Source organism: Monodon monoceros, unplaced genomic scaffold, assembly GCF_005190385.1.
Source record: "Monodon monoceros isolate NGI ecotype Baffin Bay Population unplaced genomic scaffold, NGI_Narwhal_1 Super_Scaffold_16, whole genome shotgun sequence".
NCBI lineage: Eukaryota > Metazoa > Chordata > Mammalia > Artiodactyla > Monodontidae > Monodon > Monodon monoceros.
The window spans coordinates 90,865,834-90,885,330 of record NW_021703772.1 but is presented as its reverse complement, the minus strand read 5'-3'; the positions used below and the strand labels follow the sequence as shown (position 1 = coordinate 90,885,330).

The 19,497-nt window shown below is 38.4% G+C and overlaps 1 long non-coding RNA gene across 1 annotated transcript in view; it reads right to left on the bottom strand.

The window, feature by feature from the left end:
• Positions 1-2,315: 2,315 nt before the first annotated feature.
• Positions 2,316-19,497, bottom strand: part of LOC114896633 — a 71,484-nt gene continuing 54,302 nt past the window's right edge. Inside the window, exons 2-3 of the long non-coding RNA XR_003793854.1 lie at positions 6,034-6,155; positions 2,316-2,643 (exon numbers count right to left, since the gene is read on the bottom strand). This is a non-coding gene — a long non-coding RNA (uncharacterized LOC114896633). The remainder of the gene's footprint in view (positions 2,644-6,033; positions 6,156-19,497) is intronic.

The window sequence follows — 19,497 nt, the reverse complement described above, 5'->3', positions numbered from 1 at the left end:
TTAGGAAACTTTTAGTTGTTTCCATCAGAATGCTTCAGATAGGGACTTCCCTGGTGGTCCAGTGGTTAAGACTCCATGCTTCCAATGCAGAGGGTGCAGGTTCGATCCCTGGTGGGGGAACTAAGTAAGATTCCCACATGCTGCACGGCGTGGCCAAAAAAAAAAATGCTTCAGATAAAGAATTGAAAATTATTTCCTTTGAGAAACTAGTACCTGATCGGGGAATTAAAAAATAACTGTAGAGTTTAAGAAACAAACATGCAAACAAAGCAAAGATTACTCATACCCAAGTTAATACTGTAAACATTCAGGACATACATAAGTTGACATACAGCTGAAGTGCATTGAGTGCTGAGGCAGTTCACTGGGCATGGAGAGGGAGGGCCTGGATACACTGGAACATGGTGAGACTGGTATACAAGCAACCAGGCTCCTTCATGTACCAGGCTCATTAGCATTAAGCAAGCCAGTGAAGGTGTCTGGAACTCCATCTTCTAATTTCTAATACAAAGGTAGACAAGATGATAACTTTCCTCTCTGCAGTTCTATGCAGCTATATTTAGAAGAGTTGAAAAACAAATGGAAGAAAGGGGTGCAGTGTCAGAGTTGGAGAAATTAGAATGATGGTAAATGTTGAGCCCATGGCTTCTACACTTAAACGTCTTGATACTGAATAGTGTTTCCTAACACGTGTTCCATAGGACAGTCTTTCTACAAAATGTTGAAGAAAGTTATGAAACACAAGAGTCTTGTGGTCATGTAAGTCTAGGAAATTATTAGTTAAGCAAAGTTAAATGCACTTCTGCATTGCATGACTTTTCAGATACTTTAAGATGTTTTTGTGCATGTGGAGCCTTAAGAGGGAGACAGAGTTTGTGGCATTTGTCAAGTTTATGACCAAGTTTATATACTTTTTTGAAGTATAATTTAGGACAAGGATTCAACAGAACATACTTAGGGAAACAGGCATAAAGAAATGTCAGACTGAACAGGATGGGCAGATAGCCCTTTGGCTTATCTAAACTTTCACCTTGGTTAAGCAATAGCTAGTCCTACTCATGTAGTCATGACCCCTTCATGGGCCAAGACACAGTGTCAGTGAGCACATCACCTAACTGTCTTTAATGGCAAACCTCTATGCTAGGTTCATTCAATGTTATTTAAATATTGCTTATAAGCTAAGTACAGATCTAGGCTGGGAATACACATGAGATTTTTATCCATATATGTAGATATATATATATTTTTTAACAAAAATTGGAGTCATAGGGTACATACATTTTAACCTTTTTGTCAGTCAACAATGTGTTATTAACATCTTTCCTTGTAAGTAAATAATCTTACGTATGTAATTTTAATGGCTATTAATCATTACATTGGCCATGCAATGGCCATTTTAGCACAAGATGATAAGAGCTATAATTGAGATATGGAAACGTTGTTATGGGAACCCAAAATAAGAATCATCTAGCCTAGATCACAGATGCTTATGTAAGCCTCACGGAGAAGGCAAGATGGATGAGTAGAAGATCACCAAATAGACAACGTAGGGGGAGGCATTCCACATAGAAAGATAGCATGTCAACCAGATAGAAATGAGAAAGAGATTAGGACATAGCAAAAAGTTGGGTGTTAGCTGAACCGAGTTTTTTGCCAAGGTGTAGTAGATGAGACTGGAGAAAAGCAGGATCAGATCATAAAGGACCAAATGCAGACGATAAAGGTTTGGGCTCTCTTCTGAGATTATGGGAGAATTATTGAAGAGTTTTAAGTGAATGAGTCATAGGAACAGATTTGAGTTTTATTTTTAAAACAACAACTTTGGCAGTGATAAAGGATCTGATTGGAAGTTTGGATGAAGAGCCCCAAAGGCAGAAGCTGTTTTTTCCAAATTTAGTTAAGAAATAATTAGGGCCTGAGCAAGGCAGTGGCATGACCTGCAAATCATTACCAAGACAAAGGCTTCCCTCTTAAGTGAACTTTTCCAGAAGGATGATGTTAGTAAGAATAATCGAGCAAAACTTTAATAGATATGTTAATTCCTTAAAGTTGCCATTGATCACAATTAACAAAGTGTGATAACAGTTCATTTTATTTATATGCTCAACAAATTTTATTTAAGCTAACCATAGCTGAGATTATCGGGGGCAGTATTTTTAACTGTCATATTTTGGGGGCATTTTCACAGTACATAAGGTACTAATTTGAGTGCTATATAAACACTGACTACTGTGAAGTTCTTCCAATCGAGATCACTGTCTCTGGTTCTGGAAGAAACTGAGTTAAGGAGAAAGATTAATATGGTGGGAAGAATCTGAGTATTCCTCTAACCCAGGGTCCAGAGTCCACTGAAACCTTAAGGGAAAACAAAACCTGTGCTCACCTCTTATTAGCAGACATGGCTCCTAAGAGGTCTTGGTGGGTGAAAACTCTTTTTCCCTCTAGACATTGGAGCAGATCCACACTCTTTTTGGGTCCAGAGGGTCAAACGTCTGAGCTATGACTAGTTGCCTTTGGCCTGTTTCTAAAAAAGGCCCACTGGGAGTCATTGCGGGTGCTGGCTTGGAGTTGGCTCGAAAATCTTCCCTGAATTCTCCGCCTTCACATCTGACTTCCTGACCAAGCTTTCTTCTTAGATTATGCCTGTGGAGAGATTACTTTGATCCTATCTTCCAATAAAGTCATGAAAAAAGAGTCCCAAACAATCTCAGTAATAATAAGCAGTTAATGTAATTTAACTTATTTAGGTATCACTACCACCTATGAAGTGGGTACTATTATTATCCTCATTTTACAGATGAGAAAACTGAGGTCCAAAGAAGCTCATTCAGTTGCTTAAGGCAACACATCTAATAAATAGCAAAACATGGGTGTGAGCCCATGAAGTCTGGTTCCACAGCCTGTGTGCTTAAACGTGCGTTCTCCACCCACTAAGCACTAAGCACCCACTATTGCTGTTCTGCCATGCAGAGAGAGGATGGTCCATTTCAAAGGGTCCATAACTATCAGATCAAAATTTCAGTTCAACTGATAATTTAAAAACAGGAATCTGCCGAGATGAATTGTAAAATACTATTTCAGAAGTGGTAACTTTCAACTTCCCAGAATATTCATGGCCCAGATGGTCTCAGGTGCCCAAAAAACTATGGAAAGACCTTTTCTGAGAACTCAAGAGCACTGACCTTCTCAGGGATACTGGCTTTCAAGAAAGGGAGCAATGCTTATCTTTGTAAGGAGATCTTGAATCCAGATATATATTAGATTTTATTCTAAATGGAATAATTGTATAATGTTCTAAGACACACGACTTTTCCATTGATTTAAGCATTAAGACAACAGTTATTTACTGAGCTCCACCGGATAAAAGTCTGTTTGCTTTTATATTTTTTTCTCAAGCGTGTTAAAACCAATAAAGCCACAAAATCAGAACTCAGAAAAGAATTGTGAGTCAGACAAGTATTGGGGGAAGGATCTTTATGGTCAGGGGAAGGAAGAAAGCCTTTAACATACACATACACTCCTCAGGACTTTCTGGTGAGACACAGTATTCTGTCACATAACACCTAAGATACACACACACGCACGCGCACACACACACACACACACACACACACACTTCTAGCAGTACAATAACCCATCTGCCTGTCACCCATGAGGACAACTGAACTCTTCCACTGCAGTTTATTATGGTAGAACAGGTCTAAAAGACAACCTTAAATATAAAAACTTGCACAACATGTGGGTTCAGTGACTATTGAATGTTTACTTCAGGATGTGAATAAGACATGGAATCTGTGAAAAATAAAAGTACTGTGATTACAAGAATTATGGTATATGGGATATAAAAAAAGGCAAAAAGTTTCTTTTGATGAACAATTTCTAGTGTATATACAGCTTTCACAGAGAGGAACTATTTGCTCAAAAAGTGGTAATTTCCATTGTAAATGCATCTGAGATTTCAACTATTTTTAGTGGTATAAAATTTTTACAACCTTTGACTTGGTACCTCCTACTAAACACATCCTTTCAAAAGCATGAAATGTTGAAGGTCTGTATTATTCAAACCAGCAATTAGAACCAGATGTTACTGCTCTTTATATTTAGACACTACATTTCAATATCTAAAAAAGAAAGAATGCTCATGAAGTACAGAGAGAATAATTTATAAATGCAATTAAAGCATATTGTTTAGATTCCTTCTCACTAATTTACCTGATTGCAAAGTAAAATTAAATGAATTCATATTTAAATGCAGAATTGGGCCAATGAGTAATGAAATTTTTTAAACTGTGTGTATAAGAAGATACTACTGTTGCATCAGATATATTTCTTTATCAATTTTATACCTTTACTATAAAGTCTTCCATCTTCTTTATGATGCATTCGAATTACAGGTAGCATAATGTCTAAATTTATGTTAACTTTCAAGAAAATATATGGACTGGTTAGAAAAGAGCAACTTGAATCTAACTGTATGCTCTATATAGTAGCAAAGCTTTTCATAGGAATCTATAAATATTGCAGATATCACATGCTTTCCCTGAAGTTTGGCATGTTCTTCACTTAGGGAAATAATAGAATGGAAATCATATGTCCCTTTCAACACTACTTGAAAAAGTATGTCATACATATGGAGTATAAACATAGGCAGAGCTAACAAAATAGAACTCATTCTTAAAGTTTGGCTGACCCCAAATTATTGGTGCTTGGAAAGATATAGGATGGCTAAGCAGCCTTTTCCTCAATTATTGAATAATCCAGTTAAGTACTTCTTTTAATTCAGTACATTATGGCATTTTCTTGGAGGTGGGCTTTCTTCCTAACCGTGGTCTTTGTTTGGGTAATATTAAATAGATTGGTCTTTTCTGAGTGTATGCCAATGGCTGGCGGCACATGGGTAGCCTGCCATACATGCCAGTAGCAGAGGAACCTGCAATGGGTCAATAGCCTGATGCTGTGACAGATGCACAGGACTGAGAACTGAAAGCAGTGACCCTCTGGAGAAGTTGATGAACTAGAGAGTGGTGAATGACTATTGTATCTAGATGTCACCAGAACACAAGGTTAATAATACTCTTTAATCTCTAATTGCTTTGCTCATAATTCAAGGGTGAATGAAAGCTGCAGTGTTCTTAAGGTCACTTTTCAGGTTATTATAGTATGTGAGCTTAAAGGTAAATAGAAATAGTTCACTCATTCATTCAAAATATTAATTAAGCACCCACTTTTTGCCAGGCACTATTTATATGTACCAAACATTTGCATTCACTAGTATTAGCTTATTCTGTGATCTCAAAACTGTGAAAATAATGGTGGCTCAAATAATAATAATAGTTACTATGTATATAGTGCAATCCATGTGCCGGACACTGTTCTAAGCATTTTATATACACTATTTCATTGAATTCTTATAGCAATCTTGTGGGTTAAGTGTTATCAGTAGCCCATTTTATAAATGAGGATATAGAGGCACAATTCATTCCTTTAATTTTCTCAAAGTCACATAGCTAGTAAAAAATAGACCCAAAACTCAATCAAACCCAATCTGGTCTCTGAGCCTTTATTCTTTACCATGATGTAAATTTCCCTCACCTAAATAAGAGTGTAGTCTGTTCCACGTACAATTCCAGGTATGTAGGACCAGCCAAACTGATATGTGAATACACAATTACCAAGTCCAAAGATTCCTTTATCTTGTTGTTCCACTATTTTCTATATACAACTTCTAATCATATTCCAAAATGGCTGCTTTAGTACCAACCACTCCAGTCAGCCAGAAGATGGGAAAAAAAAAAAAAAAAAAGGAGACAAGCTCTTTTCTTTGAAGGACTCTTCTCAGAAGCTTCACAAGTAACTCTGCATATACCCCACTGGCCAGAACTTAGTCACATGATCGTAATGGAGTCTGGGATGTGTAGACTTTATTCTTTATTCCCATGTCCCCTGTTACTTGAAAATCTAAATACTGAGGGAAAAGGGAAGAGCAGCATTCTTTATCAAAATATTTAAAAACCAGCCCTGAAACAACTGTACCTTTCAGAATATTCCTGCTGTTGTCCCTAATGTTTCTTTCTTCCCAAGTCAGTCTTTCTGAATCCAGATGCTTTGGGGTCATTGGTGGACCTGGATTCTGCTGGCTCTCCCTCACGCGATATCTGATAAGAAGATGGAACATGTCTCTAAGTCATATTGGTAAACTGGAAACTAGCAACAGTCCCCAAGCTGCAGATCACCAGTACTTCCCTCTATCCTTTGGTAAAAAAACTGATTAAATTAATTTTCATCGATAAAGTACTTCCATCAGATTGGGGAAAATGGTTTGTGTGTTGACTAATATATATGTAAACATTTTTATTTCTGGGATATGACATAAGAATAACAGAGCCATTGATTAAGAATTCAGAAAGAATATACCTATAGGATTCATGATAAAAAATATTCAGGGTACCATACAACACATAAAAAAATGCTATTGGTTTGGAATATTATGGAGTTTAAGACCCTTCCCCCTCTAAAAATGTATCCTCATCAGTGGTCTGGAGTGCCTCTTCATTTCAGATCACACCAGGGAGACATTCACTAGTGAACGTAATTTCTCTCTCTCTTTTTTTTTTTTTTCTACTTTCTCAAAGTCCCTAAATCATGTTCTCCTTGAAGTTGAAAAGTAATGAGTAGGAGTTATTGATACCACAAAACAGGATGCCAAGTCTCATAATTCCTAGTCACTGGAAATGGTTTAAGGTAATAGCAGGAAGCAATGTTCCCCCTTCTTTCCAAGAACATTAAGAAAGGAGTTACCCTCAAAGGATCCTGGAAATATGTGGATTAACTTGGAAACAGCAAATACTGATGTGGAGACAACACCAACCTTAGTTACATATACGAAATGGGCCAGTTTGGTTTGGGGTAGTCCTCATTTGATTTTCGGAACCCTTCCACATGCCTGCTGTCTTCTACTTCCTTAATCTCTCACAAGCTCTTTTATGCATTCTCACTCCCGTCAGGCAGAAAGCACCAGAAGCCACCAATACCTTATGCCCTAGTTTCACGTATTCACAAAGTCGAGATCCTTGTAAAAGCCGTTTTTAAAGGGAAGAATCCAAATGAGTAGCTGTTCCCCCCCGGCCAAATTTTTAGAGTTCTAGAACTTACAAATGGAAGGCACTTTGAGTGACTATATACTCCTAGTATCATCTTCAAATTTCTTCATGAACCAGGTACTTCACACGTGGCTTCCACGAGCATCACTTGGAAGATTTCTAAACAGTGATTCTCTGGCTCCACCTAAGACCCACCAAATCAAAACCCTTAGCAGTAAAACCCAGGAATCTGTATTTTCAAGAATTTTTCAGGCTTTTAAAACCTATGATCCATTTGAGTGATTCTGCTTTAAAGCCAGATTTGGAAACCCCTAACATCAGGTAGCATAAAGCCTGTGAAAAATAAGGTGTCCTTACTTGTAGAATGACTAGATTTGATGGAAGATTTTTTTTTTTTAATTTTATTTACTTATTTTTCTGCCACACCGTGGGGCTTGTGGAATTTTAGTTCCCTGACCAGGGATTGAACCCGTGCCCTTGGCAGTGAAAGTGCAGAATCCTAATCACTGGACTGCCAGGGAATTCTCTAAATCTGCTGGAAGATTTGAATGTTCTCTGAATCTACAGAAGAACATAACACTCAATTTTGTCATACCCAACTCTATGTGTTGTCTGTTATTATCCAAAGAACAAGAACACTAAAATGAATAGAATTCCTTTGTTCAGTACCATTTAATGATAACTGAGGTTTACAATAATAGCCTTAAGGTACTACGAGTACCTCTGGCATTATCAAAGGAAGATTAAACTCATTCAGTACTATTTTATGTTCTAAATGTATTCTAGTTTTTGGAAGTACATGTACCGTGGGGACTTTATTACTCATCACTTGTGTCAACTTGAGCAAGCTACTCAACCTCTCTGAGTCAGATTCCTATCTGAAAAGCGCGAATATACACTCTTCTCAGGGCGAAATTTCAGATATAATATTTGCAAGGTGCTTGATATGCAGTTAACATTTAATGCCTGGCAAGTATGACTATTTGGGGGAGACATAAATAGAAAACCAGAAGCTGCAGGACACACTGCAGAGACCTGATCTTGGGGTCATCACCTGGACTTTTTTTTTTTTTTTTTTTTTGGCGGTACACGGGCTTCTCACTGCTGTGGCCTCCCCCGCCGCGGAGCACAGGCTCCGGATGTACAGGCCCAGCGGCCATGGCCCACGGGCCCAGCCGCTCCGCGGCCCGAGGGATCCTCCCGGACCAGGGCACGAAACCACGTCCCCTGCATCGGCAGGCGGACTCTCAACCACTGCGCCACCGGGGAAGCCCACCTGGACTTTTTAAAAATACCAAGTCCTCTCCTAGTACCAGAACTCTGAAGCAGGAGATCTAGGATGGGGCCCAAAAAGCTGAATATTTAACATGCATTTCAGGTTTTTGATGAGTATTGCCAGCAAACCCTCACTTGGAGATGCTCGGCCTTCAAGACCCCAGTCCCGGTGGTTAGAAGGCTGCTGTATGTGAGTTTCCATGCTCCTAAACAGTCCCCACTTTGAAGACAGTCTTTCTACCACTCTCCCAACCCCCAGCAACTAAGCGCTACTTTATTTCCTATGCTTAGCCAGAACACCATGAAAATTTAGCTTGAGAAAGGGCAGTTTGTCCCTTCCATTTTAAACCAATGAGAAATAATATTGGCAGACCTGTTATATTTTGGAACACAACTGTGTGCATCTTAAAGGGTTCTGAGGGACCAAATAATGCAACTGCTTCACAGGATCCTCAAATTCTCCACTTTCCTCCAATAAAGTTTGTAATTCCTACTTGCAAAGACATGTTAGCATATGAATCAGCAGGCACTGCTGACTCTGTAAGATTGAGGAGAAGGGAGGATGGCATAAAAAGACTAAGGAACCATGAAATTTACAAATCTAGTTAACAAGGTTGGAAGCGCAATGGTAAATATCATCTCTAAAGTCTCAGGTTACATTTTCTACCCTATGAAAGGGGCAATCAAGACTATGGATAAAGAGAAAAGCTCCTCATCTTGCAAATCAAGAAAGCAAGGGCAGCTGATATAAAAGGACGAGGAAAAACTTCCGTTCTCCATGGAGGAAGCACCTTCCTGAGAAGGAAGCTGCCTGCAGTTCTTCTGCACCTCATATGCAGGGCTGGCCTCCCATATACACAGGATATGATGGGCAATGTGGAGATAATTATGAAGCTTCTAAATGATTACAAATAGCTGTCTAGAGTAAATAATGGGAACTCTTCATTTACCCCCAAACCTCAGTCCTCCCAAACCTGGTAAATGATAATACTACCTTCCAGTAGCTTAGTCCAAAAGCCTCAGTCATCCTTGGTTCCTGTTATTTTCTCCCATCTCATATCTGATATATCAGCAAGCCCTCCCTGCAGGCTCTAGCTTGGAAACATAATCAGAACCACATCACTTCACACTCACTCAACTGCTACCACACTAGCCAAGCCGCCATCCTTTCTCAGCTGGATTATTGCGAGAGCTGCTCACCTGATCTCTCTGCCAAGATTCCCACCTCCTTACAGTTTATCCTCCACTCAGCACACAAAATCATGGGCTGCTGGAGAAGGTTTCTCTTCCCACTCTACACTCAGCCTTCAGCCATCCCTGCCTGTACCTCAGAGAGTGTCTCTGTCCACATTGCTGCTCTCTCCCTGTGGTGCACAGAGGCTGCTTTTTACCTGGGGACAGAGGCCCAGGAGGCTCACTGTTGTCCTGGTCCAGCCTCAGTCTCAGGTAAGTCCTGTGTCACTGGGTCTTGGTGGTGGGGCTTAGTGATACTATCTCTTACCTATAGCAGCTAAAACTCTGCCCTGTGTCTCAGGCGGTCCTTCTGCAGAACAGTGTTTCCTGCCCTCCTCCAGCAGAAGGAGGTCTCAAATGTCCTTGGCCCAGCAAAGTTTTCTGTCCTTCCCCCAGGGACAGGCTTTTCTTTTACATTCCTCCAAGCAGCAGTGGGTCTTCTCCCATCCAGGACAGCAAGGTTTGCTGCCTTTCCCCCAGTGGCCTCAGGCTTTTGTTCCATGGGAGACAAAGGTCTCATCCAGGATTCAACCCTTTCCTGGGATTCTTTCCCAGATCTCTCATCTTTCTTCCATCCAATCTTTCTCTAGAGCACCCCATGGAGAGTCATGGAGAAGAGCCTACAAGTGAGGGCCAGCACCCCTGTGTCTGCAGCTCAGAGGGGTCTATTTAGCAACTCCTTAAAATTTTAGCTGAATGCTTCTTACTCACTTGTATGGCAGCCCTAATTCTGCCCACACTTTGCCACAGGTAAGCCAATGCTCACTTTAGAGCTTCTTGGAGACACCTGCATTTTCTTACATTTCAGACTAATTAGCTACCCTGTGAACTCACCACTCTGACGGCATTAGCAAAAGTTAAGATCTTGTAGTCTGTCTGGCTTTTTCTTGTTGTTAAGTTGGGAGATACTCTTTTTGCCTCATAACTAGATTTTTGCAATTGTCTTACTAATTAGTTTCCCTGTCGTCTTCCTCTCTCCCATCTCAGTCTATTTTTTCCAATGCCTGTTTCATTATGCCCTCCTCCAAAATAGTCAATGGTTCTGTATTTCATAACCAGTCAATTCTTATGCTATAAGCTGACAATTCAGAGAAGCATACTTTTTAGGGCTAGGAAGGACCTTCAGAGCTGTTTAGAGTCTAATTCCAATTACCTTTACAACCTTCTCTCTTTTCACCCTTCAACTCAAACCCCTTCTCCTTTAGGCACAATTCCTCAATGTCTCAGCCCACAAACATTCATTGGATACCTGACTATTACGCATTACATCGGGTACTTTGTATTCAGAAATAAAATACAGACCTTTCTCTCATGAAGCTACATACAGCTGAACGCACATTTTGCTCATTTACTTTCATCTTTGCTCATTCTGTGCCATCCTGCAACGGCTTTCCATATCCATGTCTCTGTCCTCCATACAAACATTTGACCAGGCATCACGATCTCCATGATGTCTTCTTTAACCATTGCAGACTTATCCTTTTTTCCTTCCTTGTGTTTTACAGTACTTCATTTGTATCTCTCCATATCTCTAATTAAATTATAAGTATCATAAAAGAATAGATCCAAAGAACAGATCCATAAAAGAATAGATACAAAGTTAGCAAAATCTGTATCATACCATAGTAGTATCTGGCATTTGAGGTGCCTGATACTTACTTACTAAATGAGGTTATATACCATAGTCATTAGAAACATGAGCTTGAGTCAGACAGACTTGAGTTTAAATTCTGACTTTGTCATCGTGTGATGTGAGGCAAGCTTTGTAACCACAGCCTTATTTTCCTCATTTGAACAATGAAGAATATAGGGTTGCTGTAAGGGTAAATGAGATGTTGTATATAACACGCCTTATATGTCGTAAGGATACAGTAAATAGGAAACTACCATATTAGTCCTAAATTACAGTGCAGTAAGCACTCATATGCAGTCATAGGCTGGATTTATCCTGGTACAAAGGACAGCTCACCCAAAGGCATCTGAACTTACAACCATAATGGCTTCGTTAGTAATTGGTTTAAAAAATATTGCTGAGCCTCTGTCTTTCTCTTGGTAAGAGGGAATAGGACGAAGGCAGTCAAAAGACATAAATTCTCAGTTATAAGATAAATAAGTACTTAGGGATGTAATGTACAATCGATAAATATCATTAACATTGTTATATGTTATATATGAAAGTTAGTAAGAGAATAAATCCTAAGAGTTCTCATCACAAGAAAATAATTTGTTTCTGTTTCTTTAATTTTGTATCTATATGAGATGATGGATGTTCACTAAAATTATTTTGATAATCATTTCATGATGTATGTAACTCAAATCATTATGTTGTACATCTTAAACTTACACAGTGCTATATGTCAATTATATTTTAATAAAACTGGAAGAATAAATAAATAACTTCCATCTTCAAAAACTCAGGTCCAGAATGAACTAAAAGTAAACATGTTGATCAGAAGCCTGAAACAGAAATCCTAAGTCCATTTAGATGAGAGGAGAGGGGGAACTTAATTGCAAAAGATGTAGGGTCTTTTCTTTTTTAAGATAGATTTTAGAGCAGCATGTGACATATCAGTAGATTGCCACTAAACGTAACAAAGGTTAATATTGATATTAATTGGAAGAGGACTGAACCCCTAAATTGATGGCCTTCATCTCTCTCTTCAAGAATATTCTAAACTATGAGAAGAAAAGAAACAAAGCCCAGATGGGTTCACTGATGAATTTTACCAAACATTCAAGGAAAAATTATACCAATTCTCTGCCATCTCCTCCAGAAGATAGAAGAAGAGGACATACTTCTTAAGTCATTCTGTAAAGCCAACACTGTCCTAACACCAAAACCTTACAAAGATATTACAAGAAAGGAAACTATAGATAAATCTCTCTCATGAACATACATGCAAAAATCCTCAACAAAGTATTAGCAAATTGAATCCAACATATATAAAAAGAATTTTACACTATGATCAAATGAAATTTATTCCATGTATGCCAGCCTGGTTCAACATTCAAAAATCAAATAATATAATTCATCGCATCTACAAGTTAAAGCAGAAAAATCACATGATCTTGTCAATAGATGCAGAGAAACCATTTGACAAAATCTAACATCTATTCATGATAAAAACTCTCAGCAGGGCTTCCCTGGTGGCGCAGTGGTTGAGAGTACGCCTGCCGATGCAGGGGATGCGGGTTCGTGCCCCGGTCCAGGAAGACCCCACATGCCACGGAGCGGCTGGGCCCGTGAGCCATGGCCGCTGAGCCTGCGTGTCTCCGCAACGGGAGAGGCCACAACAGTGAGAGGCCCGCGTACCGCAAAAACAACAACAACAACAACAACAACAAACCTCTCAGCAAACTATAAAAAGAGGGGAACTTCCCTGACCTGATAAAGAATATCTACAAAAAACTAACAGCTAACATCTCATTGTACATGATAAGAAATTAGATGCTTTCCTACTAAGGTCAGATCCAAGGCAAGGCTGTCCCCACACCACTCCTATTCAACATTGTATTGGAAATCCAAGCTGAAGCAGTAAGACAAGAAAGAGAAATAAAAGGTATACAGATTTGGAAAAAGGAAATAAAATTGGCTTTCTTTGCAGATGACATGATTATCTACGTAGAAAATTTCAAAGAACAACAACAACCGAAAACTCTCCAGAAACTAATAAGCAATTCTAGCAAGGTTGCAGGATACCAAGTTAATATGCAAATTAATTGCTTTCCTATATACCAGCAATGAACAATTGAAATTTGAAATTAAAATTACAATATCATTTACATTAGAGAGAAAAAAAATACTTGGGTATAAATTTAACAAAATATATATACAAGATCTAGATGAGGAAAACTACCAAACTCTAATAAAATAAATCAAAGAAGAACTTTAAAAATGGAGATATATTCTATGTTCATGGAAAGGAAGTTTCAATATTGTTAGGATATCAGTTCTTCCCAAATTGATATAAGCGTTCAATGTAACCTCAATAAAAATCCCAGACAGTTATTTTGGGATTGATTGACAAACTGATTCTAAAGTGTTTTTTTCTTTTTTGGCCTCACTGTGTGGCTTGTGGGATCTCAGTTTCCTGACCAGGGATTGAACCTGGGCCCTGGCAGTGAAAGCCTGGAATCCTAACCACTAGGCCACTAGGGCGCTCCCTGATTCTCAAGTTTACATTGAGAGACAAAAGACCCAGAATAGTCAACACAATATTGAAGGAAAAGAAAAAAGCTGAGGCACTATACTACCCAACTTCAAAATTTACTGTAAAGCTATGGTAATCAAAGACAGTAGGGTACTGGTAAAAGGATAAATAAACAGGTCAATGGAACAGCATAAACAGCCCAAAAATAGACCACGCAAATATAGTCAACTGATCTTTGACAAAGGATCAAAAGCAATTCAATGGAGAAAGGATAGTCTTTTCAATAAATACTGGTGGAACAACTCGACATCCACATACCAAAAAAGAAAAAAACGGATATAGACACAGACGTTACATCATTCACCCTTCACAAAAATTAACTCAAAATGGATCACAGCCTTAAATGTAAATCACAAAACTATAGAACTCCCAGAAAATAACATAAAAGAAAATCTAGATGACCTTAAGTTTGGCAAAGACTTTTTAGATAGTACACAAAAGTCTTAATCCATGAAAGAAAAAATTGTCAAGTTGTTCATCATTAAAATTAAAAACTTCCATTTTGTGAAAGACACTGTTAAGAGAATGAAAAGACACAACACAGACTGGGAAAAAAAATTTGCAAAAGACATATTTGATAAAGAAATGTTATTCAAAATATACAATAAACTCAAAACTCAACAATAAGAAAATGAACAACCCAGTTTAATAACGGGCAAAAGTTCTGAACAGTCACCTCAACCAAGATGAAGTACAGATGACAAATAAACATATGAAAAAATGTTCAACATCATACTTCATTAAGGAATTGCACATTAAAATAACAATAGCTAAAATCCAAGCCGCAGACAACACCAAACGCTAGTGAGGATATGAAGTAACAGGAACTCTCATTCACTGTTGGTGGGAATGCAAAATGATACAACCACTTTGGAAGAAAGTTTGGCAATTCCTTACCAAAGCAAACCTATTCTTAACACACAGTCCAGCAATTGTGCTCCTTGGTATCTACCCAAATTGAGTTGAAAAATTATATCCACAAAAACCTGAACAGGAACGTTTATAGCAGCTTTATTCATAATTGTCAGAACTTGGAAGCACCCAAAGTGTCCCTCAGTAGGTGAATGGATAAAGAAGCTGTGGTACACTCAGACAATGGACTGTTATTCAGCACTAAAAAGAAATAAGCTATCAAGGCATGAAAAGACATGGCAGAACCTTAAATGTACACTACTGAGTGAAAGAACGCAATCTGAAAGTACTACATACTGTATGATTTCAATCATGAGACATTCTGGAAAAGGCAAAACTATGGAAAGAGTAAAAAGTTGAGTAATTGCCAGGGGGTAGAGGTAGGGAAGGATGAATAGGTGGGGAACAGGGAATTTTTAGGGAAGTGAAACTACTCTGTAGGATACTAAAATAGTAGGTATATGTATTAAACACTTGTCAACATCCATAGAACGAACAACAGCAAGAATGAACCCTAATGTAAACTATGGGTATTGTTTGATAATGTTGTATATGTGCTATTTCATGGATTGTAATAAATGCACCACACTGATCTGGAATATTGGTGGCGGGGATGATGGGGGGGGTGTTGGAACTCTCTCTACTTTTCCCTCAATTTTTTGTGAACCTAGAATCACTCTAAAAAATAAATCTTGGGGACTTCCCTGGTGGTGCAGTGGTTAAGACTATGCGCTCCCAATGCAGGGTGCCCGGGTTCGATACCTGGTCAGGGAACTAGATCCCACATGCATGACGCAACTAAGAATTCACATGCCACAAATAAGGAGCCCACTGATGCAACTAAGATCCGGTGCAATCAGATAAATAAATAAATAAATAAATATTTTAAATAATAAATAAATCTTATTTTTAAAAAATCAAATCAATCAATCAAAGAGAACCAGAGAGTCCACATCAGGAGATCTGTGGTTCCTTCTGTAAAGTCAAGTGGAGAGTTAAAGAGAGAAAATTTCTAAGAAATCCAGTAGTCAGAAGCATGAGAAGCACCAAATAGGCCAGACACAGTGATATAGATAAGGCCAAACAGATAGCACGGTCATTCATGTAGAAAGCTCTGTAGCATTGCTGCCTACTACAAGAATGACAGGGAAACCATATGACTCAGCTATTCCACTTCTGGGTATTTGAAAAAGAAATCTGAAAAACACAAAACACTAATTCGTAAAGATATATACACCCCTATGTTCATTTCAGTTTTATTGATAATAGCCAAGATATGGAAACAACCTAAGTGTCCATTGATGGACGAAAGGATAAGGAAGATGTGGTACACACAACGGAGTACTACTCAGCCATAAAAGAGAATGAAATCCTGCCATTTGTGACAACGAGGATGGACCTTAAAGGTAGTATGCTAAGTGAAATAAGTCAAATGGAGAAAGACAAATATTACATTATTTCACTCATAGGTGGAATCTAAAACAAAGAAACAAACAAAATAAAACAATAACAAACTCATAGGTAGAGGGAACAGACTAGTGGTTACCAGAGGGGATAGGGGTTGGGGGTGGGTGAAATGGGTGAAGGAGTCAATTGTATGGTGATGGATGGAAACTACACTTGTGATGGTGATCATTTCATAGTGTATACAGATGTCAAATTATGATGCTATACACTTGAAACTTATATAATACAAAAATTAAGAAATAAAAATAAGTGTAACTAGTTACCCTTGTGGGGGGGAGAAAAAGAATGACAGGTAAGACCTCTGACTTCTAGGAAGAAAACCAGACTGAGCGGAATTTAAGTAGCAATTTAAAATAAGTATATGGAAATGAGGGTGTTTATCTAGGCCAAGTTGTAGTACTCAATTAAAAATCCCTTTCTAAGCATGTGAATATAGGTAATTAGTGGTCAATATGTATCTAGTTTTTTTAATAGTTATAAATATATGACTTTAATAAAAATACTGTAATTTGAAAGCTTTACTCTCTGTTTATCTCCTGGACTTTTGCTAACCTAACAAGGGTCATTCAGAAGAATCTTACTAAAGTTTCAGGCAGGCATTTTGTTTGAGATGCTCTAATTTCTTGGAGCTAGCCCTATCATATTTAAATTAAGTGCTTTTTATCCTATCTATCATTTATTCAACAGAGAAGTATTAAGGACCTAGTTTTCCAAGCTCTGTGACTCGCAGGCTAATCTTCTGCCTGTCCTGCTAACAGCCGACTCACTCTAGCTTGCTGTCAAATGATAGCTTAATTTTATATATGTATCATGAGATTGGGCATGGCTATCTGCAAGAAGATTAGACCAGCTGTCTGATCTTGACTCCAACTCCTGCCTCACATGAAATATAAGATAGGTTCTGATGCTAGCAATCTGAGTCTCAGTTAAGTCTATTCACGTGGCATATGTGTGTGTGCATGTATACACATGAGTTTTTATGTATTTTCTACAATGTGCAGACACATAGGCCATTCCCCCATGATCAGCATCCCAAGCCTGAGAAGATGAAAGAGACCAGCCTCATCCTGGTAGGATAAGTTGAGATGGTGAAAGCTGAGAGTGAATTAGGAGCCTTGGGCCCAAAGGACTGGCTTAGAGCTCTAATGGGATGGCAATGCCTTGGAGGAGATGGAGGATTGACTGGGAAGACAAAAGACTGTGGAAACTTACTGTATATTGGAAAGATAATTTGAGGACATAACATCAGGTTTTATCCAAATTCTGTGAGATCACACATCCCAGTGAAATCTCTCAACATCATTAATAGGAAGCAACAAAATCTAAGGACCAACATCGGCAGTAAGATGTTGCAGGTTGAAGGGCTGATACCACCGGGGAACCAGAGATGATTCGAAAAGAATAATGGCAGAATCCTCACACAAGGATGGAGTGATTGCTAGGAAGTACTTGCAGGACCATGCGTGGGGGAGGTCAGAAGTTGGTGGAAACTCTTTAAGGAAACTGGAGGTCTTGGTCTGCTATTTAACATTAGCTGTGAATTAGAAGACGTGCTAGGAAAGCATCTCTGAAAGCAAGTCTTAGGAGACTTCCTTTGCAGGTCAAAGTTTGTATTTACACAAGAGAACAAGCAATTCAAACATAGGAAAGGCTATCGATGTCTCACTAAGTGGTGCCTCTTGCTTTCTGTACCTACACTTTGTCTAAAGTCTGGGAGAGTCAGAACAGAAAGCCTAACGATGTAAAAGACAGTAGTTGGACAATTAGCAAAATTTGAATAAGATCCATAGGTTAGATAATAATATTGTATCAAAGTTAATTTTCCAATTTTGATAATTGCACTATGGGTATATAAGAGAATGTTCTTGTTCTTAAGGAATGTGCACTGAAATATTTAGGATAAAGAGGCATCATATTTTGCAAATTTCAAATGGCACAGAAAAACTTTACATAGAAATATAGGCATATGTAAAGAAATATGAAGAGATGGGGAAGAGAGAGAGAGAGAAGGAATGATAAAACAAATGCAACAAAATACTAAAAATCAGGGTTTCCCTGGTGGCGCAGTGGTTAAGAATCCACCTGCCAACGCAGGGGACACGGGTTCAAGCCCTGGTCCAGGAAGATCCCACATGCGCAGAGCAACTAAGCCTGCATGCCACAACTACCAAGCCTGCGCTCTAGAGCCTGCGAGCCACAACTACTGAGCCTGCGCTCTAGAGCCCGTGAGCCACAACTACTGAGCCCACATGTCACAACTGCTGAAGCCCACACGCCTAGAGCCCGTGCTCTGCAACAAGAGAAGCCACCACAGTTAGAAGCCCCTGCTCGCCACAACGAGAAAAAGACCTGCGCACAGCAACAAAGACTGAGCACAGCCAAAAATAAATAAATAAAATAAATTTATAAAATAAAGTTAATCAAAGCATATGGGTAAACGTTATACAGCAGTTCTCTATATTATTTTAAAAATTTCTCTAAGTTTGAGGTTATTTCAAAATAAAAAGTTATTCTAAAAAGACTGCCAACAACAGAAAGGCTAACACAAACTAGAGCTATTCTTAAATGTAGACAAGGCTTTGTAAGCAATGAGATCTGAGCCATGTTGAAAATGTGGCATGCTCACTGCAAAATACACCTTACTTCTCCACCCAACATATTTAATTTTATGGCAATCATTCCTAGGGATTAAAACACATTTCAGAAATCTGAGAAGAAATTAAAATGTCTTAGTTGAAGGGGTAATGACTTAATCTCTGTTCATTATTCCAGTGGAAGAAAGCAGGATCCTAAGGATTCTTCCTCTCTGGTTTTTGTTGTACTTACCCGACCAATAGACTTGCCCCTCTATTTCATAAATATAGGTTTCACTTTCATTAGTCATGTAAAATCACATTAAATTCCCTGTGGGAGAACCATAACATTTAATGTGAAAATAATTTTTTTGATTGATATACCATGCTTCTAGAATAAAGTTGCAAAAAAGGGTTGTTTGTGCTTCTTACAATCACCAGACAATAATACTAATGGCTTGGTCTATTATCCACAATCATTTTTGTGCTAAGTCCACTAAGGATTTGGTATTGAATTCCCACTTAAGTGACAGTCATTATGCTGAATTTTTGGGAATCGTTTGCTGCATGTTTCACATTTTAATGTATTACATTTATGAAGCCTTTATCCAATGGTAAAACTTTCTTAGATCAAAAAATGTTACGCATATTTCACAGGTGTTTGGAGAGGGATCCTTTCATTTGTGCCTCAGCATTTCAGCCTGCACCCAGAAAATATAAGCATCT